The sequence below is a fragment of the Protopterus annectens genome, chromosome 6.part0 (genome assembly GCF_019279795.1).
Source record: "Protopterus annectens isolate FY-2018-M chromosome 6.part0, PAN1.0, whole genome shotgun sequence".
In the NCBI taxonomy this organism is placed as follows: domain Eukaryota; kingdom Metazoa; phylum Chordata; order Ceratodontiformes; family Protopteridae; genus Protopterus; species Protopterus annectens.
Window position 1 is genome coordinate 1,599,199,194 of NC_056737.1, and position 26,110 is coordinate 1,599,225,303.

At 39.8% G+C, this 26,110-nt stretch overlaps 1 non-coding gene across 1 annotated transcript; it reads left to right on the forward strand.

Annotated features, from left to right (window-relative positions):
• Nucleotides 1-21,481: 21,481 nt before the first annotated feature.
• Nucleotides 21,482-21,555, forward strand: TRNAT-UGU. Its single transcript has one exon. It is a non-coding gene; the product is annotated as a tRNA-Thr (tRNA).
• Nucleotides 21,556-26,110: the final 4,555 nt, after the last annotated feature.

The following is a 26,110-nucleotide window of genomic DNA, read 5'->3' on the forward strand; positions in this document are numbered from 1 at the left end:
CATAGCTAGGAATAAAGACAGCCACCTTATGACAACATGCTGCATGATTTCCTTAAAGTCCTGGTTTAGGAAAGAATAGAAGTCTTTCAACAGTGCTATTTTTTAGCAGATGTTGAAAACTCACTATGTACTTTCAAAACCAGTCTCCACATCAAACCTTGCAAGGGACTTGCTTGCATGCTTGGCACAGTTATGTATTACGTGGCATAAACAGTTTGCTGCAATGATGTGAAGCACCTCAGATTTCAAATGTTTAAAAACAGACCTGTGCTTTCCATATTTAACCGAGTCATCTGCAGCATAGCTAGCAACGTTTTGTACTTTTAGTCCTTTCTGCACAAAGATGTCCTTTATTCTTGTAAAGATGCGTTTGGCACTTTTGTTATGATCCTCATAGAAATCCAGAAGTTTCTGTTGTGTGCCCTGGCTGTGAGTAAAGTACTGAATAACCAGGGGGAACATTTTTCTGTTTCCTTTATTAGATACTTTCAATCCCACTGAGAAATTGGAATTGCCAAGTTCCTGCAGAAGGAGCTCCTCTGAATAAGGTGCAAGTACATTCATTACAATACTCAAATATCTTGTCTTACCACAGCTGAATTTGAAGCCAAAGTAGAATCAGGGAAAACTGTCTGTGCCAGCTTACCTCCACAGTCCATGGATGCATATGAATGACTGTGTTTCACTCCGTGATAGACTGCTGTCATTTCAGCTGCAGTCAATTTGGAAGCTTCACTGGTTGTACTATGTGGCTGAATAAACATTGTCATTACAAAGTTCTGCCTCTGGAGATGAAAGCTTTGCTGATGTTTGTCAGACTTCTATAGCTTTTCAGTGCCTTTTCCCCATCCCACTATATAGTGAAAGTTGTTCCATAGGATGTGCACATTGCCATGACATCTGGATTTGGAACAGGTCACACCCACAAGTAGCTTTGTTCCCATACCTTATTATAAGTGCAGAAAAACTTCTTAGGAGACATGCTTCCAGCCTCTTGCTGATTCATTGACCTTTTCCTGGACATGATTCTTGCAGGATCCTTCCTCAACACCACCAGATAAACCAAAACAGCTATTAATATAAATCAAGATACTATTACGTGACCAGCAGCAGTGCTTGGTGGGGTCTGTGTCAACTAGCCAAAGATACTTGCTTATATTCACATGTGAATCTCTAAACTTTTACACCTTGATATTAGGTTAAAAAAAGTATGGTTGTGTACACTTACCAAAAAAGTAGATGTTCGAGTGTATTCACTGTTGCAGTCATTACATTTGGGTTATCTGCCTGCAGGTAACCCTCAGATGGCTTGAATATGAAAGTCTTGGATCCTGTGTCAGATGATGTCTCATCTTCCATGACGTCAGGTAGTCAGAGGTATAAAGCATGCAACTGACACCATTACATCAGTTTTTCTTGCCCCAGATTGGAAGCAATTTTATATATATATATATATATATATATATATATATATATATATGTAAAGGTTACTCCTCCAACAAAAAGCAAATACACCAGATAGCTGAAATACACTAAACAAGAAGAAAGGTATAGCCAAGAGACGTCAGGGGGCTGGAGGGAGGGTAACCAGGACTGCAACAGTGAAGACACTCGAACATCTACATTTATGGTAAGTGTACACAACTGTACTATGTTCTTCGTGTTTCACTGTTGCAGTCATTACATTTGGGTAAATTCCCAAAGCTAAGGCAGGGAGGAGGAAGTTAGAGAGCATTAGGACCAGCTGTTAAGCCCTGCAAGTCTGCAGTGGCAAAACCAGCTCTGGATTTAGAAAACATAGGCAAGTGGTAATGCTTGGTGAAGGTATGTACAGAGCTCCAGGTAGCAACTTCTAGGATGTCCCCGGTAGGGACACCTCTGTGAAAGGCTGTAGAGATAGATGCAGCCCTGGTGGAATGTGATCTTATCCCCTGAGGGGTAGGTTTTCCATGTTGCTTATAGCAGAAAAGAATGCAATGGCCTATCCACTTAGAAATGGTTTGCTTTGAAATGGCCTTCCCCTCTGCCCCTGCAGCAAAGGCAACTAGCAGATGTTCTGTTTTTCTGAGAGGCTCAGACCTGTCCAAATAAAATCTTAGTTTTCTGTTCATGTACAAAGAGTGCAGTATTCATACTCCTTTGTTCTGTGGGTTAGGAAAAAAGGTAGGCAAATGAATGGACTGATTAAGGGCCACACTGGATACCACCTCGGGCATAAAGGAAGGATTGGTCCTGAGGGACACCCTGTCAGCATGGAAGATGATGAAGGGCTCCACTGCCATGAGGGCCTGCAATTCAGACACTATTCTTGCTGAAGTGATGGCTAGAAGGAAAGCAGTTTTCCAAGAAAGGAATTTCAACTCTGCAGTTGCAGCTGGCTCAAAAGGAGGTAGAGTGAGCTTTTCCAATACAAAGTTAAGGTCCCGGGCTGAAGTAGGGGCTCTCCTGGGTGGTCTTACATTTTTTGCCCCTCTGAGAAATTGTTTCAGCAGGGGATGAAAGAAGAGTGGTGGCTCAGTATTATAATGTGCTGAAATGGCCGAGGCATGAATTTTAATTGATGAGAAGGAAAGGCCCTTGTGGAGCATCTCTGTTAAGCATTGAAGAATATGTGGTAAGCTGGGCACTGTTGTGCCCATCCCTTGAGTCTGGCTCCAGGAACAGTATCTTTTCCACTTTTCAGCATAGGATTTTCTAATACTAGGCCTCCTGGCCTCCAGAATGACATCTAGCACCTGCTTACTGAAGGATGGTAATCGAGAGCTCAGGGAATTAACCAGGCTGCAAGGTTCAGAGTTTGAAGCTGGGGGTGTAGAATCTGGCCTTCCTGCTGGGCCAGCAGAGAAGGGGTCTGAGTCAGGTGCCATGGATCCAGCAGTGACATACTACACAAGAGGGGGTACTAGTGCTGGCGTGGCCAGTCTGGTGCAATCAGTATTGTCCTTGGTTTGTCTTGTTTGATCTTTAGCAGAACTTTCGTGAGGAGAGGCAGAGGGGGAAAAGCATAAACTGAGAGGCTTTCCCAGGTGAAGAACAGGTCATCCATTTTCCAAGCTTGGCTGTGAGGAGTCCTTGTGCAAAATTTGTTCAATTGGTAGTTCTGAGAGGAGGCAAACAGGTCTATCTCTGGGTTCCTCCATTTGTTTCTCAAAATGTTGAATATCTTTGGTTCCAGTTTCCACTCATGTGTTTTCATGAGATTTTTGCTTAGGTCATCTGCCAGTGAACTTAGCTTGCCTGGCAGGAATTGAGCTTATAGGTTCACTTGGTAGTTCAAGGCTGTGTTCCACAGAGCCATGGCTAGTCTGCAGAGAGGATATGAGTATGTCCCCCCCCTGCTTGTTTATGTACCACATAACAGTGGTGTTGTCTGTCTTTACCAATAACTGTCCTGGAAAAATGTGGTCCTTGAAGGCTGTCAGGGAATGCTGTACAGCTAACATTTCTTTTTGGTTGATATGCAGGTACATCTGACTCGGGTTCCATTTGCCCTGAATGCACTGCCCTGCCAAGTGAGCCCCCCATGCATAGTCTGATGTGTCTGTTGTTAGGGTTTGGGTGGCAGGGTTAGAATGAATGGCAGTCCCTTGTTATGGTAGTAGGCATCTGCCCACCAAAGGAACTCTGTCTTTATACAAGGAGTGATAGGAATCATTGATTCCAGGTCCTGTGAATGTTGACACCATAGGCTTTTTTGATACCATTGTAGTTTTCGCATATGAAGTTTTGCATATGGAATTAGTAGAATGCAAGAGGCCATGAACCCCAGGACTTGCAGGATTTTCCTTGCAGTTAGCTGGGTCTTTGTGGCCAGTAGTTTGAAGTAGGCTGTCAAATAAACTTGTTTCTCTGGCGTGAGGTAAGCCATTTGGGAAGTTGTGTTCAAGCTTGCTCCCAGGAATACAATTTGTTGGCAGGGTACTAGATGAGATTTATTTTCATTTATGGTGTACCCCAATGAGGTTAGAAGTTTCATTACAAATGCTAGATGATTTAGCAGCATGTCCTGGCTTTCTGCCTGAATTAGACAATCGTCCAGGTATGGATATATTTGAATATTTCTTATCCTGCAAAATGCAATGACTGGAACGAGGCACTTTGTGAATACCCTGGGCGCAGTAGATAAGCCAAAGGGAAGTGCAGAGAACTGATAGTGCATGTAGCCTACTCTGAAGCGTAGGTATTTCCTGCAAGATTCCCTTATTGGAATGTGCAGGTAAGCTTCCTTTAACTCTAAGGATGCCATCCAGGCATCTTTGCCTAGCATAGGAAGCAGCTGATGAAGTGTTAGCATTTTGAATTTTGGGATTACCAGAAATGTGTTTAGAATAGGGAGGTCCAGGATAGGATGCCAGGAGCTGTCATTTCTCAGTACCAGGAAAAGTCTTGAATAAAAACCTTGTCCTCTTTCTTCTGCTGGGACAGGTTGAATAGCCCTGATACTTAGAAGAGAGAAAACCTGCTGTTGAGCCTCTGCCCACTGATTTGGGGGTAGGTCTGGCCAACGGTTTGGGGTTGTTAAGGTGTGGAAGTGGAATCTGTATCCTTGGGAAACTATATTTAAAACTCATTTATCCTGGGTAATGAGTTCCCAGTTTTTTGCATGTAGTGCGATCTTTCCCCCTAAGGGAACATTCAGTTGACCAGGGCTGGGAAGGTTTAAGGTTAAGTCATTGTGACAGTTTTCCATAAGGGGATGTCTTACTACTTCCAGCTTTGGAAGTGGAACCCCCCCCACTGCTTAGGCCTGTGAGTACCTTGAGACGGTAGCCTAGGTGGTCTGCTGTTCCTTGGTTTGGGCTGAGAAGGCCTGGAAGAGTCAGGAAAAGACCAATTCTTAGAAGGCCAATGCCTACTGAATCTGGGAGGCTGTACTTGCAGGAAATCTTTAACAGTTTGCATAGCTTTAGCTTTTTCCTCCATCTTCTTAAGGACTTCTGCTTTGTTGCCAAACAGGCAATCTTGTTTTAAGGGAGCATCCAGTAATTTGGCTTTAACATGATCTGACAAAGTTTGCTCCTTAAGCCAAGCATGCCTTCTAAGAACAGACCCAGTGACAGCAGCCCTGCAAGATGCTTCTAAAGAGTCAAAACCACATTGCAAAGTATGTTCACCAACTTGTTCAGCAGAATGCATTAAATCCTGTAATTCTTTATTTTCAGCACAGTCAGGAATCAACATAATTTTCTGTTTAAGTAATCCCATAATATGTTGCTGTTACTTTAACATATGAAACTGGCAGTTTAAGGCCCTAATGGCCAAAGTAGCAGAAGTGTATACCTTCTTACCCCATCTGCCCAAGGCCCTGGAATCTCTATCAGAGGGGGTAGGGTTTTTGGCCGTAGTAGCCTTAATGCCTTTAGGTCCCTGGGAAATGGTCTCTGGATCCACAGTAGGATTCTTGAAAATGAACTTGTGAGAGTCAGATACACTGTAATACCTGTCAGGTTTCCTGGGAGCCGGAGGTAAAGTGTCTGGGGCCAGGCTAGATTCCAAGAAGGCATCATCTACAATGTCCAGGACAGGAGGGACAGCTAAAGGCCTGTGTTGAGTTAGGAGTAAGAATTCCCTAAGCCTCTTTTTGGAGTCAGAGTAATCCTGGCTTTCCCAGTGGAAGTGCTCCCTAAGAGTGTGCAAGGTTTCACCAAAAGAAAAATATTCTGGTGGGAAAGCAGAAGGAATGGAGTCCTCTGCATCAGAGTCCTCATAGGTAGATAAAGGCAAATCCTGATAATCAGAAGAAACAGAAATTTCAGAATCCTGATTAGAAGAATCAGAAGGAAAATCAGTCCTAGGTCTCTTAGAGGGAGAAGGCTGCCTTCCCCTAATTAATGTAATAAGGTCTTCAGCCATTCTTATCATTTGTTTTTTAGGCATATGGGCCTGACCATGCAGTTTGGACTTCGGTTTTCTAGGCGTGGGTTGAGTTTTAGGCCTTGAAGAAGATGGCGTCAGTTTGAAATGCAAGTCCATAGGCCTGAATACACCCTCAGAAGCCGGTGCCTGCACAGTGGCTCCTGACCCATCCAAGGCAGAGACATCCACAGGTTCCATAGTTTAAGAAGCATCTCACGGCATACCGGACTCCGAATGGGTCTCAGTACAGGCCTGCAAATCTGAAGTAGCGGGTATCAGGGGCTGCAAAAGCACCTCACTGAGTACCAGCAAACTGGCAACTAGCTTAACGAAAGCGTCGTCAGCAGCTTTGAACCTATGTGGTCTGTCTCTGTCTTTATTTTTACGTTTTTTCAGAATTTCGGTAGTCAGATGGTTTACCGAAGCCATCTCTTGATAATTAAACTGAGTACTGAAAACATTTGCTGCAAAAATGGACCGACAACGAATAGTTCGAGGATTGAACCAGGCACAAAACTGACAGCGAGAAACGTTGTGGTCTGGGCCTAAGCAAGGAATGCAGTACGAATGAAAATCTTTATGAAGTATTTGCTTTCCACAGGTAATACAATTGTTAACTTTTACGGACATTGGTTAGAGCAAGAAAAAGGACCCCCAACGGGGTACTTAGCATTTTTGAAGACTTTGGTTCTGCAACTCGAAAACAAAAATTTCAGAAGTCGGCCAACCGGCACTTGAGAACTGCTTCTGCTTTGGGCACTGTGTGGCAAGAAAGACTGATATAATGGCATCGGCTGCATGCTTTATACCCCTGACTACCTGACGTCATGGAAGATGAGACAGCATCTGACGCAGGACCCAAGACTTTGATATTCAGGCTGGCTGAGGGCTACCTGCAGGCAGATAACCCAATGTAATGACTGCAACAGTGAAACACGAAGAACATCACATGAAAGAAGATATAGACTCTTCTTGAAAAACTAACAGTGGAGGTCAAGCAATGAAAGGCACCAAAAGCAACTCCTGTCTGAGGGACATTCTGCAGCTGTTACACACATGAACCTGGTGTGACAGCAGAACATGCACAGAAGGCAATCAGCTGTGACTAAAACCTGTGGATCAGATACTAAAGCAACATCTGTAACTAGTGTCCCAAGTCAAGGCCCTCAACTGTTACGCAGAAGCTGACACAAAGTTATCCACCTGAGTCTGGACACAGAGAAACAAAGTTCAGACATACTCTGTGGGACGACAAGTTGATAAAGAAATACATGGTAGCTCATCAATCATAATAACTTCTGGCTACAACTGTAATAACTTGCATGGAGAAAAACTAGGCATGTCATAAGTATTCAGATGTTCTGATTTGAATAAATTACTGCAAATCCTAAAAGAACACATTACAAATGCCCCAAAAAAGAGATTTTAAATTCCTAGAACAGGTTGCTTTACGGTGCATTTCCTTAAATATATGAAGTTTAACAAATATCCACAAATGATGTTAAGCCATACTTTAACCGCTTAGTTAGGACAAGGAACTAGAAAAAGCTAAAAAAGGACAAATTTAAAATGCCACTCTTATAAAGATGTGATTTGCCACTATGAAAAACAGACAATTTTGAAAGACAAATGGTGCTTTTTTCAAACTTGTAGGAGAATAAAACACACATGTCCATCATATAACGCTTAGTCCAATCATATATGTTAGCACAATAAATACAGGAGCATCAGCAGATATTAACCATTACTGTAAAAGTTGCAAGAAGCATTACATCATTTATTATTCACTTACTCTACTCAATCCACCTCAGAAAACATATGAGAACACACCAAAATATCAAGCAATATGTATGAAAAACAGACAATTGTGAAAGACAAACTTTGCTGTATATATTCAAACATATAGGGGGTATAATAAAACACATTTCCATCATATGATGCTTAGCCCTAATTGCTTGCAAGCAAACCTCTTAGCACAATATAGGAACACAATAAATATAGGAGCATCAGCAGATGCTAACCATTACTCTAAAAGCTGCAAGAACCATTACATCAATAGTTAAGGAGAGAAATATGGACAGCATCTGAACTACCTACCAGACAAATTAAAAGAATACGGACTTAGAACAAATGCAGAAAGTAATATTTTTAAATAAAATTGTGTACAGTGGCATGTGGTGACTGAAAAGTAATTTACACAATTCTTAAGGCAATGTACAGACCTTGCTACAAAACATTATTCATTGACTCAGTACCACCTAGTACAGACCTTGTTACAAAACATTATTTACTCAGTGCCATGCAGAAAACATAGGAACATATGAGAACAGACCAAAAATATCAAGCAATAAAAATAAAAAAAAAATCAAAATCTTTAACCCAAGTTTAATTCTACTTACCTGAGGGACTAGTATTCAAAGCAAGTTCCAGTCCAGGCTTCCTATCGATCAGAACAGGGCAAGCAGGGCACAGGCTAACACAGCAGTAGTCAGGCAGTAAAAAAGAAACAGCAGCCCAGAAATCCAACTTGAGTGCTGAAAAGAAAGGGTGCATCCACCACCGCGGTCCTATCCGACAGTCCAGCCTCTCTCTGTCCTCCCAATATGAGCAGGCACGGAAGTAGAATTCAGTTTGCAGATCCACACACTGCATCCAAGCCGAATTGAGCAGAGTCCATAGCCACTTTGAATCCTGATTCCGAAGGTAACAGAAGATACAGAACAGACAAGATCACAATCCACCACCTTTTTTTTTAAAAAAAAAGGGTAAATGAATAGCTGAAAGCCCCACTTTTTAATTCTTAATTTCATAGGCTTTTCGCAGCCTTCTCGGTAGTCTCTGTGTTAATTAGCTGCTTGCTGTGTATTGTGAAAAGAACTTGATTGGCTCTTTCCCAATGCACCAAGCAGCCAATCAAACAAGACGATGATATAATTTTTCCATCAATGTACAGATGTGTTGATGAAGCAGTACAATTTCCAGAGTCTCAGATCAAGAACCAGAGACCTGGAGTACTTTCCTCATTTCTGGACACTCCGGGAAAAAAATGGAGGGGTGGCAACATTAATATTGAAAGGCATAATAATGTGGCAAGACTGTTGCACTGGGGATTGTGCAAACATTATGGGACTGAAGTGGCTGAAAAACACTGGAAACATGAGTCACAAAGCTTCATAGAAAATGATAAAAGCTTACATCACATGGGATCATCCATTACCAACAGTTCAAAAGATAGATGCGAGAAAACCAAATATAGTGATCCATGAAAAGAAGACAAAAGTAGCATTGATCATTGAAATTGCTACACCCACTGACTACAGTATCTTGCGTACAGAGAGACACAAAGTCATAAAATATCAAGATTTGCAGGCAAAAATGAGAGCAATGTGGAAGAAAGTTACCCAAACAGTTCCAATAGTAGTAGAAGCAAGGGGTCTTATATAAAAGAATCTATAATAGTATTTAGATATGTTACCAGTACATGTAACTCCATATGGATTGCAGAAGGAGTCATTACTGGGCACATTGCAGGTGCTGCAAAGAGCACTTCTAGCTGACATCAAAGATCAAAACAATACTAATTTTATGAACTTTAATCATACTTTGATTTAGGAATGGGGTCCATTTCTGTCATCATATTAGAAACCCAAAAGATTTGGAGAAATTAAAAAGAGATGCAAGTTCTGTATCTCGTATCTTCCTGGAACATCTCTACCTTCTTCTTTGCCTTCTTTTTTTCATCCATCTGTATGTATAACATGCCCCATCACCTTCTTAGTTTTATCTGTTCTCAAATGATTCTTTACCTTCTTCCTTTCTTTCCAGCTCCCCAACAGGCTTCTTATCTGAACATAGGTCCAGACGTCCTGACAGTCTGACCCAGATTCCTTCTTTGTGTCTTCAAAGGTCCTTATTCCTCCTTTACCTTCTTAAAGCAGCTGCCCTTAACATACCATCATCTAATTTCCATTTTCCATTTGTTTATGTTCCTTCCTTCTGTCTTGAACATCTCATTCTCTGCATCCTGGCCTATCTTTCTCTTGCACTACCATTTACTCTTCTGGGAGTTCTTTCTCACTCCATTGTTCTCTTCCTCAGTGACCACTGCATCTCATACCTCTCAACTGTACAGATTTTCGAAGAATGTCCAGATATTTGGCTCATAGTTTTGGTCTGCTTTTCATAAAATTGTGGTTTTCTGGCAAATTAGTGGCAATTCATTAAAGACTGAAGTTAGAAAATAATGACAGACATTTGAGTTTCAGACTTCATAACCTTCAGAAAATTCACACTAATGCAAAACCTGTTATTCTAGCAACTTTCTAAGTTTATAAGAGCAGTATTTAAAAACTGTCCCTATTTTTTGGGCCTTTGTCCCACTTTTATTTATGGCTTTGCCCAGATTTCTTTCTCTAAAAGGTTGAAAGGTATGCTGCATCTCCTTACCTTCATCCCCTGTCTTGGCCTGTACTGTCCATCTTTGATGACAGGGTTATTCGCATTACTCTTGCTCTTTCTTCTATCTTTGCTCTTTCTAAGTTCCTCATTCTATCCATTCCATATCTCCCCCTTTTGGGCTTTCCTATCTCTGTTCTACATGACCACACTCTCTTCCCTCCTGCCCTTCGTCTAACCCCATATCTTGGTTCTTGGGAGACTTAGCCACTCTTCCTTACAGTTCTTGTACCCCTCTCACTTTCAGGGCTAGGGATAATTGAGGTTTACATATATAACAGAGATACGCTTACACCTTCTTTCATACTGCTTCCCTTTGTCTGACCTTAATCCTTACCCTAACAGTAGTACTCCAGCTTTAATGGCTAGGTTGAAGTCAAAGGTCAGGACTACATCTGATCTAAGCTCACACCTACCGATACACTGTCTCCTTAACCCCAGCTCAGCATTCTGAATCAATATAATCTTATTTGAGATATAGGCAAATGTATATTAATAGAACATAAAACAAACCATATTAACATGTTTTCACTTATTTCATCTCCTGGCACACAGGTTCGGTGAAAACTTCACCCCCTGTCCCCCCCATCAGTAAACCAGGACATCTTCAGCACTTAGCCCTCTCCCCTCCTTACCAGGGTGCAGGTGTTTAATGCCCTCTCAAAAGCAAGAAATACAGTTTCCATGGGACCCGACAACATCCCTGGCTGTATCCTACATGAACTTAGGCATGATCACTCAGCTCAATTAGGCATCCTATTCAACCAAAGCCTAAGCAATGGATTTGTCCCAGCTGAATGGAGGACAGCCACTGTGATCCCTCTACACAAAGGTGGAGCATCTACTGATCCAGGCAATTATAGGTTCATCAGCCTAACTAGCTTGATCTGCAAGGCTATGGAACACATTAACATGGACCTTATAAACAAGGACATTGAAAACCTCCAAATGCTTGACCCCAAACAGTTTAGTTTGTCAAAGGGAGATCATGCCTGTTAAACTTGGCCGACTTCTTCGAAACAGTCACCAAAGCCATGGACGAGGGGAAGACAGTGCACTATTCCCCACTCGGGCATAATAGATAAACTCTCACAGCTAGGCATCAACCCATATGTTACTGGATGGGTAGCTAACTGCCATACTGATAGAACCTACTCAGTCAAAATGGTGTCAACTCTAGTTGGAGACCCTTAATGAGCAGTGTACTCAAGGACTGGTCTTGGGACCACTACTGTTTGAGATATACCTTTCTGAGGAGCAAGCCAAAACCAGTAATCTGTGGCTGTCCAAGTTTACAGATGACTGCAAGCTGGGTGCTGTCTTAAATTCCCCTAGTGATGTGAACATCCTCCAAGAAGGCCTTACCCAAACTGGTGCCAGAAGCATGGCCGCAAACTGAATGCCAAAAAATGCATCATTATCCCCTTTGGGGAAAATGGAGTTCCCACTAATTATTACATTAGTAACAATGTACTAAGCATGCAATCAGTTGTGAGGGACTTGGGCACCCAGGTTGATAGCAACCTGACTTTTGACCACCACGTTGCCTCCGTTGTACAAAAGGCTTTCAACATGGCCCACCTCATAAGTAAGGGTATTTCATCCAGAAACAAGGAGGTCATAACATCCCTGTACCCCTCCATTATCAGACCCATTATTGAGTACAATGCCCCCTTCGGCATGTACCTTGCCAAGCACATGCAGCAGCTGGAGAGACCACAGAGGTTCCTGACCAGGAAAATCCAGGGTCTCAAAAACCTATCCTATACAGATAGGCTAAACACCCTGTCCCTCTACTCAGTCTTGTACAGACTGCTCAGAGATGACCTGTGTCTGGCATACAAGGCCATCTCAGACCCAGCCTTGATGGAGTTGCTGCATATCCATAAGTCAAACTCTACTCGCGTAACCTACATGCAAGGCCTCAATCTGATCTGTGACATTAATAGAACTTGTCAGCAGGATAGATTTCTGTCCCAAAGACTCCCCCATCTTTGGAACAGACTCCCTCTTCATGTCAAGCAGAGTACCTCTCTAGCCCACTTTAAGAGGAACCTGGACGAATGGATGGAAAACAGAAAATACACCCCTGGGATCCCACCGGTGTCCCTGTTGGACAGGAGACACAGGTGCTGAATTTGTTGGAACATGGGCAAAATTCTTGGCTTGGTATATATTTGCTCCAGGCCAATGGCCTAGTATCATCCTATGAACCTATTTATACACATTATACATCACATATGTTCTTTCTTTATATCTATCATCAGTCCAGCATCACATATATTGCTCAATTCCTGCCTTCCCTTAAACTTCGCTTCTCTTATCGAACATTATTCTACATATATTGTTCCAATACTATCCATTTTTCTATGTAATTTGCTGCTACCCTTTTCTAAAGATCCTAATTTCAATTCTTTATCTCTGTTAGAATATTCTATACTTCAAATACAGCTGGTTTAGACATTGATTTCCATTTTCTAGTAATTGCTTTTTTTTTTGCAGTCACCAGAATTAAACTTAACAAGGCCTTAATATATCTAGCCAATTCAGAGCCTGTTCCCCAGCTGAAAATTATAGCCACTTGCTCACACAATATTTCTGATAGAATACTGTGAAGGGATTTTTTTTTAATCTGCCAACTCATTACACTCTAAAAACATGCTTCCAGTTACCAATTTTTCCCCATCACATCTTCAACATTTGCCATCTACCTATAAAAAATTTGTTGAAGCCTGCTTGGGGTATAAAAATATCTATGCAAACACTACCAAGCAAAACTCCTAAACTTTCTAAACTTTGTTGCCTACTTGGGAGCTATACATATTTTTTTCCTATTGTACTCTTGCAAATTGCTTATCCAGTTTTTCTTCCCAATATTTTCTGACCTCCTTTGATTGATTATTACAGTTATCATGTATTATTTTATACTAATTAATCATTTTTAACAGCAGTTTCTGTTCTAACCAAACCAAAACTCTGCCAGGGCGAGTCTTTTACTTTGAATACTAACCTGCCTCCTTTGAAATAAGTATTAAACCTTAGACCATTTAAAAAATATTCCTAGGCTACCTATCTCCTTCTAAGTGAAAGTCTAGCATAATTCCAAGCATATCCAAACCCTGACAACACAGTAACCTATGCAGCATTGTTAACAGAAACCCTGGGCAATCATGCAAATAGCTGCATTGAGACAGATGTACCTCCCTGAAATAAACATAGGACAACTTCCAAAAACAAGCCACCCTGGTAGCGTCACTGTATAAATAGGTTGTGTAACAAAAGGAAGGAAATCATGCCCAAGAACAGGCAACTTGGGGAACTAATCAAGTCCGCCAAAGCCAAATATGAGAAAAAGAATAGCCTCCCAAGCTAAGGACAACAATAAGGCTTTCTTCACTTGTGTATACAACCTTAAAGGCAACACCTAAAATGTGCTGAATTAAAGGTGAATACAACCACATAAACATAGTCAGAGGATCTAGCAAATCTGACAGCTGATAAATTTAGCCTTAGTTTTACCTCCCCTATTATCAACAGTAACCTCCTCCCCCCAGGAAATCCCCCAGCATTTCTCCATCAAAAATAACTAGGGAACAGGTCCTCACTCTACTCTCTAAGGACAAGAACACTGCTTCCATGCCCTAATAGTATCCCAAGATGTCTCCTGAATAGCATGAAATATGATCTGTCAGACTTCCCAGAATCTCGATTTAACCACAGCCTCCAGACAGGCTTCCTGCCAAACAAATGGAGGACTAAAAAAGGGGGGGCTTTCCATGTACCCAGGGAACAACAGACCCACAAATCTGCCTAGTCGTGTATACAAGGCCATTGAAAGAATTATCATGAATCTAATAAACAATGACATGGGAAACCTACAGACATTGGAACCTGCCCAGTTTGTTTTTGTAAAAGGCAGGACATACCAACTTAATGTGGTGGACTTCTTCAAGAAAGCAACTAAAGCTATGGACAGGGCCAGAACCGTATACACTGCCTACCACAACCTGGCCAAGGCATTCAACTCAGTACCTCACTCGGGCATTGTAGAAGAACTTATAAAACTAGATATAAACTCATATGTCACCCAATTGGTAGCCAGGTGGCTCACTGATAGGACACAAGAAGTTAGGATAGGGGAATCTATCTTTGCAAGGAAGACAGTAACTAGTGGAGTCTCTCAGAGATCAGTACTGGGTCTCTCCTTTTTGCTATCTACTCTTCTGAAGTCAAGGCAAACATTAAGGGCCTCTGGCTGACAATGTATGCAGATGACTGCAAACTAAGTGTGGTAACTGAATACCCTAAAGACACAGATACCCTTCATGAGGGCCTGACACAGACAAACAACTGGTGCGTGATCCATGGACTAACACTCACTGCAAAAAATGCATAATAGTACCCTTTGGAAAGATGTGCAGCACTGGAAATTACCACATTAATAATATAACCCTAAAAGTAGACCAACTCATCAGGGATCTGGGAACATATGTTGACAGTAACCTGACCTTTGACCACCATGTCTACTGTGGTGAGAAAATCATTCTATGTTGCACAACTTATAAGTAAGAGCTTGGCATCCAGGTTCAAGGAGGTTATTATTCTGATATCCTTGACTTTCATCAGACCAGTGATTGAGTACAATGCAACTTTCAGCATGTACCTGACTAGGCACGTGCAATAGCTTGGAAGACCACAGGGATTACTCACAAAAAAAGCAATACAGAGAGTAAATAACAAGTCATATGCAGACCATGTCAAAGCTCTATCCCTGTGCTTTTTCTACTCCAGATTGCTGTGAGGTTATCTATGCCTAGCCTATAAGGCATTCTCTGATATCACAGTGATGATTTTGTTGCACATCTGCAAAACAACTGGCATCAGAAAACCCCTTTCTAAGGAGCTAAACTTTATCTGCAACATAAGCAGGACATGTTGGAGGGACACATATGTGCCTGAAAGATTTCCCCATTTCTGTAAGAGGCTTCCCATCCATGTGAAGCCAAGCTTATCCCTAACCCTATTTAAATGTATCTTGGACTAATGGATGGGAAATCACAAATTTACCTCTGGTTTGACACTGAATGCTTCATGAGTACAAGCCTATAGCATTACCATAAAATTCCTTGGGGTGGTGACACATAACAGCAATATGTTAAATTTGGGGGTAGACTTGGCTAGAGTTAATATGGCTCTTGGGTCGATAGCCTAGTAACCACCTATGAACTTAATCATTAGGGCTACAGTTAGGTTCAGTAATGTACTGTCAGTAAGAAGTGGACCAGGTGTTCTAGTTAGGATTAAGACCATTGTTCACGTTATGTTCAAATTCAAGTTTATTTCATAAACAATTTACATAAGAGAAACAATGATAAAACAATAAAAAGATTGTATTATATTAAATACATAGGAATGAGCATTTTAATGTTAAAAAACAAACACTGACAATATAAAATAACTTTAATACAACAAAAAGTTCAGAAACATACAGAATGGATAAATTATTCATTAAAAAATAAAACTAGAAATATATAATAATTTGAACTGTAAAAGTACTAGCTCTTTTCTGACATGGTAGACAAGTGCAAGTGGAACAGATCTTGGATAGTCTATTGACACTACTAGATAACATATCCATTTAATATGCAAAAACATCCTTCAAGATGTGATAGAAAACTTATCTTCAAATAATGTCAAGCTGCTAATGTTAACAGTGATACAACAGTGTGAAGATCATATTTTTCTTTTTCACCTGTATTCTTATTGTCCCCATGCCTGCTGACCACCAGGCCTCTTCGCAGTCGGACTTTAGCCCATTCATTCCCTAAAATGACAGTCTTTTGAGGAGAAACATGATTAAGGCATCCATGAAGGGGTGCTTGTGCCTTGATCCCATCACTGAAGACATTTTACTTATTAGCCTAACCCCTCCACTGGACAGAAGGATGCATAACCTGCATCACCACAGAAGACAGTTCTTTCCCATACACTTGCTCAATAAAAGCCACGTCCCATTTGTGGCTTTGTGGATCACATGAATAACTCCAGGTCATGGATCCATTCCTTCCTATAAAAGACTACTATAACTCACAACCAGATGTGCCCCCCTAGAAGGGGCATGCCCATTCTCCCAGCCAACTGAGCTGTTAATTGGATTTGTGTCACCTAGAATGTAGTCAGGGTTTTATCACACTGTGCCACCAGAGCTGGCAGTGAGAAAATCATAATGAATCCAGTAACATGGCAACCAAAGAAATAAAAGTTCAAAAAGGAAGTTTGTTCCTGAAAAATCTCAAAATTAGATTTCTTTGTAAAATCAGCACCAAATGTGAAAATTTTAAACACAAACTGTAAGATCAATAAATATGCTGTCTACGAATGAGCAAATGAAATTGGTCATCCAAGCACCAGATGACCTCCAAACTCCTGAATTCATGAATACTACAAGAAAACCACAACCAGCCATGGTGTCTCAAACTCTGCTAAATAGAGCTATTAGAATGACTGCTAGAACTGTCACCACTCTTGCAATAAATAATCCACATTGAAGAAGTAGAAGGGGCATAAAAAGTTTCAAAACAGAAGCTAACTACTGTTGTGTAAGATGACAATTTCCCCCACTTTTCAGAATACAGACTCTGTTTGAATAGTTTTGTTCTGTGGAGGGGGTGCTAAAAAATGTCAGATATCCTGCAATTTTAGGACACAAAATATTTTTAACATTCTTCTAATTGATGGAGAAAACTATTATTTTGTATTTGAAGCACCTTAAATATGATATTTAACAATAAAAACAAATAAACTCAGTACACGGCAAGCGGCTAACATGCACACAAGTCCCTTTTAATTCCGTTGAAAAACTTGATAAAATACTTTAAAAGATACCACGAAATAAAAGCTAAACAGTTGAGCCCTTTCATCTGTTAATTTGACATCTTCAGAACCACTAGTTACTAATACAGTAAGCTTAAAATAGGCTTTCAAAAACACCCCCCCTCCAAAATAACCAATAAAAACTAATATTCAAATAAGAAATACATACACACTATTAAAAGTCTACTAACAGTAATATAACCAATGATCATGATACTTGTAATAACCAATGAAAAAGCAACTTTGGCAATTCAACCAGTGGTAGCAATGACAAAAAACTAATGTACAGATGAACAAAACATAAACCCCATAGGCTACATCTTACCCAATCAAAGGTCCAGAATGATAAAATGGACCAATAATAAAAGAAGCCACGTGGGCTAATAATATGGGCAGCAGTATGATTTTACCCAATGGCAATAAAGTCAACTGAAAAAGTCAAACAGCTGATGTGATTTGAACTCATAACCCCTGGTTTACAAGACCAGTGCTCCAACCCTGAGCCACAGTGTCAAAGTTTACTGGATTGTAACTTTAACTCACTAAAAAGTGAAATGTTCTCATTCAAACCAGAGGGGTTACTGGTGTCCAACTTTAGCTGCCAAAATAATTCATGATTCAAAAGCCTTGTCTGCCAATCACACACAAAGGCTCCCTCATTGATCAGTTTAATCACAGAGAAAACAAAGAACCAAAAATCAACACATAAACTGGAATGCTTAGCTAAAGCACTTTTGCTGTCATTCTGTTGGATACTGTAGTTGTTTTGATGTAGTCTATGATTCAAGGCATTATCAATTTTCCCCACATAGAACATTGAAAAGGTGGTACATCGAGCCAGGTAAACCACTTTCTTGGATAAGCAATTAAACTTTCTGCCCCTCGAGCTTTCACCAATTATTTTGTAAAGCTACCCAATATATTCAGTTTCAATAAACCTACACTGTTTGTAACTTCCACACTTCCTTGTTATCACACCACCGTTCCTCTCTTGACACAACAGTGGCTTCTCTAACAGATTTTTAATATTAAATTTGTTTTTATATGAAAAAGTGGGCTGGTTCACCCATAATTTCTGCATCTCATCCTGGTGCTGAAAAATAAACAATTGTTACTTATAACCTGCTCCGTGTCCTTAGCATACGTGGTGTAAAATAGCACTATGTTGGCAATGGTATCAAAGCTGGATTCAGAATGGGTTGTCATGGCACCTTGTAAGCCAAATTTAATAATCAGTGTATAGCAGCCTCCAGCCATTCTGTTGGCCAAACATCTCGTCATGAAGGGGAAACAAGATCTAGTCATGGTAGCCATGTTAGTGGAACATATCCATCAAAACTGCAAACTCTCTTAGACAATGTGAATCATCAGAAGTTAGTCTGGACACACAGATCAGTTGGCTCCTTACTATCCCCTTTTTTTGAAAAAAGGGGTGATAACTGGAAAAAACAAGTAGGACGTACAGTAGATGGGTTTCCTATAAATCCTAGTGTCCAGCCTATCAACACTTGATCGTGCTAATTCAATGTCCAGATAGTTCATTTTGTAATGATCAACCTTCCATGTAAAATGTAAAAAGTTGGTGGTACCCTCCAGTTCCGATACAAAATCTGTAAACTGCTGTTGTGACCCCGTCCAGATGATCATTAAGTCATCTAAAGAATGGAAATAGGCTACACAGTTCACATACAGGGGGAGTTTGAACACTGTATCCAATTCCCATTGTAACAGCACAGTGTTCGCAAAAATGGGGGCACATGCAGTCCCCATCGCTACTCCCACTTTTTGCTTAAAGAACTCACCACCAAATGACAGATAGTTATTACCAAGTACTGTCTCCATAAAGTTCCTAAGCAAATCTGCTTCCACAGCTGTTACATGACCAAATCTGCTAATAATCTTTGAAAACCATGTCAAACCCAATTCATGGGGAATCATGGAAAAGAGACCCTTGATGTCACATGTTGCAAAAACACAATCCTGGATGTTACCAATGTCACATAGTTTGTCAACTAGGTCCCATGAGTCTTTCACAATATGTCTATGGCCCACAAAGATGTTCTCTAAATGATAAGCAATATATTTAGCCAGGGGCTCCATACATGACCCTCTGGCCGCCACAATGGGTCTGAATGGTGGGTCATATAAATCCAAATGGATCTTAAGAATGCCAAACATTTTTGGTATCACCGGATTAGGCACCCTCAAATAGTTGTACAGATCCTGAGAAATGACATCAAATAACAACATCTCATCCAACATAATCTTAATGCCCCTATAAGCAATGTTGATTTAATTAAGGGACACAGCTGAATAAGCCTCAGAATCTGCCAAAATGTTGTGTAAATGTCCTGAGTAGTCGTGGGTACTCATAATGACCAAATCTCTACCCTTATCTGATTTCATACAATGAATATCACTTCTAGACCTAATGTCTTTCAAAACCACTTTGTCTTGTTCCATAAGGTTGTAAAATCGACCCCTGTTCTTGTTACTCAGGAGACCCCTGAGATCTCTCTCACACAACCTTTCAAACATATTAATGACAGAGTGGAGGGGAGGATTTACCACAGTTTTCCTCCTCAAAGTGTAAGATGTTCCTGATTGACTTCTTTATCAGCATATACAATCTGAAAATTCAGTTTCCTAGAAAACAATTTTAAATCAATAAGAGTCTCCTCTATTGTCGCCTTACTGGTCAGAATGAAGTTGAACCCTTTCAAAAATAAATGATGGTGAGCTGGTTCTACACCCACATCAGTGTAATTGTACATCTTAAAGTTAAAATAATTCGTTATTTTCACCTTTTCAACATATATTATTGGTGGGATTTCCTGCAATTGGTTATGTTGTGTTGCCAATAACCCCCCTCCTTTTCCTGTGGCCCTGCTTGAAATTCTCCAATCTTGATTGTTTGGACCCTTGTTTCCTCACCTGTCTCTTGGAATGCCTTAATTGGGGGACAACAAAAGGGGCACCACTTTCAGTTGTTGAAGCCTTGGAGTCAGGTACTACAGTTGGTTCAGTCCCATCACAACCTAGGTTGTTTTGTGGGTGTTTGTCCAACCTACCTGGAAGAAGGGGGTACACTGTCTTGTTGGTATAATCATGATTGTCGTTTAATAATTTCTTTTCCTTTTTATTTCTCAATGCTGTCAAGTTTACCTCTATGAACTCAAAAGCTTTATTATACCGTGATTTATGGTTCTCAAATTCAATGCCCGAGGTAATAGCATCTACCAATTTGTTGATGTTCTCCTTAATTTTAACTAAACATCTCTCATTTTTTTTAATAATTAATCGTGTGAACTCTAAACCAGTTCTATCAAAAAAGTCTAGGAGTTCTAAATGGAATAAAGATCCAAGTTCAACCCCCTGAGGAAATTTCCAAACCCTATGTCCCTTTTGATACTTTCCACCAAAAATGTATTATCCAACTGTAAGGATTTAAACCTAAACAGAGACTTCTCCAAGTCACTAACTTGCTCAGATAAAGAGAGGTATTGCCCATCATCAGACCGCACATAGTCCTTGATGTTGACACCATCAATTGTATTAACTCATTTGCCCACCAAACCAATAGAAGAAAAGTCCTGAACACATGAACTGTGTGTATTCAATTTATTAACATTGACATCGTCCACTGAACTGAGGCCACGCTGTTGCTGTACCCCACATCTACAGTTTGTCTCACCAGTCAATCTATCATTAATTTGTGACAATGTTTGCATGAGCTGTTCAGTAAGTAATGTTAAGTTCATATTCTCACCAGAGAGGGGTAAACATCCATCTTGACCTGAAAACTGTATGCTTGCTGCCGACATACCTGGGAAAACACCACAAAAAAGAACCAAACCCAGGTACCGAATACAAATCCACAATCCCAAATAAACTCAGTACATGGCAAGTGGCTTCCATGCACACAAGTCCTTTTTAATTCCATTTAGAAACTTGGTAAAACACTTTAAAAGATACCCCAAAATAAAAGCTAAATGGTTGAGTGCTTAAGTCTGTTAATTCGACATCTTCAGAAAGCTAGCTACTAACACAGTAAGCTTAAAATAGGCTTTTAAAAACACACACCCCTCCAGAATAACCAATCAAAACTAATATTCAAATAAGGAATACATACACCCTATTAAAAGTCTACTAACAGTAATATAACTAATGATCACGATACTTGTAATAACCAATGAAAAATGCAACTGCATCTTATCCAATCAAAGGTCCAGAATGATAAAACGGACCAGTAATAAAAGAGCGCACAGTGAGTTAAAGTTACAATCCAGTAAATACTGACACTGTAGCTCAGTGGTTAGAGCACTGGTCTTGTAAACCAGGGGTTATGAGTTTAAATCTCATCAGCTGTTTGACTTTTTCAGTTGACTATATTGCCATTGGGTATCATACTGCTACCCATATTATTGGTCCTTGTGACATCTTTTATTATTGGTCCATTTTATCATTCTGGACCTTTGATTGGATAAGATGTAGCCTATGGGGTTTATTTATTGTTCATATGTATGTTAGTTTTTACCATTGCTATCATTGGTTGAATTGCCAAAGTTGCTTTTTTCATTGGAACTGATTCTACCAAAAGAAGGGTGAGATGTCTAGTATTTTGGCCATCTATGTCAAGAGCTATTGAGAAAGTACTTTCATCTTGTTCAGTATGTAATAGTACAAAGTCGCATTAACAAAAAGAACCACTTCAGTTAAGCCAGATTCCTAAACTACTTTGGTCAACAGTAGCCACAGATATCTTTGAGTGGAACGATCAACATTATTTGGTGTTAGTAGATTCTTATTCAGATTGGTTCAAGCTTGACCTACTTCTTATCCTAACTCCCAGTATTGTCATTATTAAGTTGAAGAGACATTATTCTGTCCATTGTAGTTCACACAAAGTTATTTCTGACAATGGTGCATAGTTTAGAAGTCAGCAGTTCAAGAAATTTGCAGAAGAGTGGGACTTAGTTCCTATTATGAGTAATCCTGAATACCCTCAGTTAAACGACTTGGCTGAACATACAGTTTAAAGTGCAAAACAGCTGTTAGAGAAGTCCATATGTGACAATACCAATGTTTTTCTCAACTTGTTAAATCTCAGAAACATTCCTTGTTATAATTGTCTTGATTCATCTGCCCAGAGACCTATGTTGAGACAAACCAGAACCACATTACCCATGAGTGGTAATTTATTGGTTCCATATGACAAAAATGACAAAGTAGAAAAAGACCAACTGTTGAAAAGCATTTGTCCCAGAAGTCTTACTATGATAAAACCAACAAACTGCTCAGTTCATTGAAAAAAGGGGAGATAGTGAGGAGGCAGACATCAAAAGGTTTTGAGCTCATCGGATTTGTGAAAAGTTTGTGTCAAGAGTTGAGATCGTACATTGTGGAATCACAAGGAGTTGAATTCAGATGAAACCGGAAGCATTTGTTACCAGTATCCGAACCACTATTACAGCATCTTGCCTGTGACAAAGACTCTAGTTCTCAGAGTGACTTGTCCAATGTTTCTTTTCCAGAGAACATTCTATCAGCAATCCCGATTCCTGAGAAAATCCCTGAGACTCCTCAAACCAAACACTCCCCAGTGACTGTCCCTGTTGCTAAACCCAGTCCTAACTATTATGTCAAGAGATCAGGTCACATCTCGAAACCTAGTTCCAGATACACAGTAACATGGACATGACTGTTTTTCTTTATTAGTGTTTATATGTGATAGCTCAGTAAATAGGGAGGATGTGGATCAGAATGTGTAATATACCTTTAAGAAGCTTTCTCGTGAGTCAGCACATGCATATAAGTACTAAGCACGTGCAAAGCAACGGTGCCATTTTGAGTGAGCAGCCAGAGTGAGAGCATGCAAGCATGTAGTCAGCTAGTTAGTTAGATAGTTTAAGTTCAATGTTTCTGCCATCCATCCTAATGTATTTGTATACAATAAACAAACACCAAAGCCTCAATGTCTTCTTAATGCACATAAGAAGAGTGGCATCCCCCAAGCATTGTCCAGTTAAGCGAATTATTCAAGGTCACACAGTAAGCAAATGCGTGCTGAGGGAATCAAATACTGTACCGCAGGACTAGAGCTCACAGTCTTAACTTTCTGTTTCACTGCCAAACAATTTATTAATGTGAACAAAAAAATGTAATGTGTTCAAGAAAAGAATTCAAGACACATTAGCAAATGTTTTTGATTAGTGACATGCTGATAATTCCTTGTACTACATTCGGAGTTTTAGCTCCTCAGTAAACAAGTTAAAATAGAAGCATGGAGTTTAATAGATTTAAAAAAACATTGTCATGCTGTACACACTGGCAGAGAAACAACTGCCAGAAATAATCTGTCCCTTTTATAAACCAACAGATTTAAAAGCCATCGTGACAGTTTGCTGTGAAAAGCAAAACACCTGGGATGCAGAAAGGCTTATTACAGTGTGAAAGCCTTGATGTTGAAGGTTTCTGCATTTAAGTAAGCCTGAGGGCTTCAGAGACCACTCTCCTGCTACTGTTTTACACTGGCACTGGCCATAATACAGAGAGCAGTCCTGCTAGCGAAACTGCATACGCATTAATGCAAAAAGACAGGTGTTTTCCTCCAACACAAGAATAAGGTGGTAGAGCAATGAGGAAACCTTTTTTTTTTTGAAAGAGAAGAAAATGAACACTATCTTTTGACATTCAGCCTTGGAATGGTCTCTCTTACCATGACCACAGTTAGGTAGGTATCATGAAGGAGTCCTTGTCTGTGTGAGCCTATGTATGGGTGTGCGAGTTTATCTATAAGTGTCAGAGTGAATGCAATTGCTTTTTTGTGGCTATGTGTGTGTGTGTGTGTGTGTGTGTGTGTGTGTGTGTGTGTGTGTGTGTGTGTGTGTGTGTGTGAGCTGAGTGTTTATATATGCTTGAGGTGCCAGTGCTACTGCTATGCATGGGCTGGTAGTTAGACCCCTAGCAAGGTCAGGTCCATCTCTGAACTGAAGATTCTCACTGTTATGCTAATTGGCAATCCCACTTTAGCCAATTGCCAATTAATTCTATTGGCAAGAATCTTTCTGAAGACAACAGAAAGTATGTCATAATATTTAAAGCTATCTGGGGGTTTCAGATACTAATACCAGATACTTAGGTGAATACCAGGCTAACTGCCCTGAAGGGCCATTTTAAACCTAGGTATTAACCTGAGGTTAGAATCAAATCCCGTACCTTGTGTCTATAAGGTGAAAACCATAACCATTGTGCCAAACCCAAACTAGTTACGGTTAGGTTCTTATGTATAAACTCCACTATAACATCATTAGTTTTTCTCAGTTTTAGAGCATATACAGTGGGCTGCAATTTCTTCATTCGGAGATTTCCTTACATTGTGACATTCAATGATTATGACTGGTGTGTATTATGCAAGCACATGCTCAAGGGATTTATTACATAGCCTATAAAAGAATGAGAAACCTATCAACTATCAAAAAACAGAATATAATTCATTGTAAAATGTGTTAATAATTGACAACCAAAATCATTAGTAATCAAACTATCACAAACCACAGGATGTCACATTCATATTCCATAGTAAAGCTTAAAGACTTCACTTGCAACCATGTTATTTCTTAATTAAAATAAAGGAAGTAATTACATTTTCTACAATACTAACACATGCAACTATGTATTGGCAAAACAAATGCACTACATAATTATGAATACATCACATTGACTTTACAGTCCTACCAACAGGTCCTATAACCAAACTGTATGACAGTCAAGCTTAAAAGAGTAACTGCTTCTAAAAACATAAAAAAACCCTGCACTGCAATGATCACCTTCTACCACAAGCAGGAATTTCTTTAGTACTGACAATGACATGCTTCAAATATTGGACATGTAAGTACAAGCTAAATAAAATACGCATGTGTATGACTCTCCAGCACTGGGGGCTTTGCTCCCCATACCCCTTTACTTGTCATATTATTTCCACAGTCACGTAACCACGATCAAGATGAAACATGATTTTAGTGCTACAGTCAACTAAGGAACAAATAAAGCAAAACTGAAGAAAACTACAAATTGATAAAATATGCAAGTAGCAACAGCACTTCACAGGACTGATACATGATTAACTACAGGGGTACCATTCATGGATATGCACACATAGTTACAGTACATTAGCAGTGTTTGTTTTGTGCTACATACTTAGGCACTAAAGGACTGATCTTCTTTTTTCCATATTTTATATGTATATACAAACACTGCTAAATAAAATACGCATGTGTATGACTCTCCAGCACTGGGGGCTTTGCTCCCGTACCCCTTTACTTGTCATAATATTTCCACAGTCACGTTACCACAGTCAAGATGAAACATGATTTATATATATATATATATATATATATATATATATATATATATATATATATATATGGTTTACCTTTATTTAATTGAAAATTAAATAAGTGATTGCGCGTTTATGCGACTTATTTTGGTGAATTACATAATGTTTAGAATGGTAAATGTTGAAAATGGTATGGCTGAAGATCCAATTCGACCCTTTTCGAACTGCAGCACAACATGCACACTTAGATGACATTTTCTAATGTCTCCAAACATCGTTATGCAGGGGGGCAAGCCTCCTTGCCCCCCCACACCTCCTGCAACTTTAATATACTAACTCTGAGATTGCACTATAGTGAAGGAAAGGGCACATGTCGTGATCCCCACTATAGAGCAATCTGTACCCAGAATGCCGACTTCAAATGAATGAATGCACACTAACATTCATTCATTTGAATTCACAACAATGGAATTTCACATTCACAAATCTTGCCATTGTATTTTCACACTTTGGTGTGACATACAACGGACTCCTGACTAAACAAAGGTAAACTATATATATATATATATATATATATATATATATATA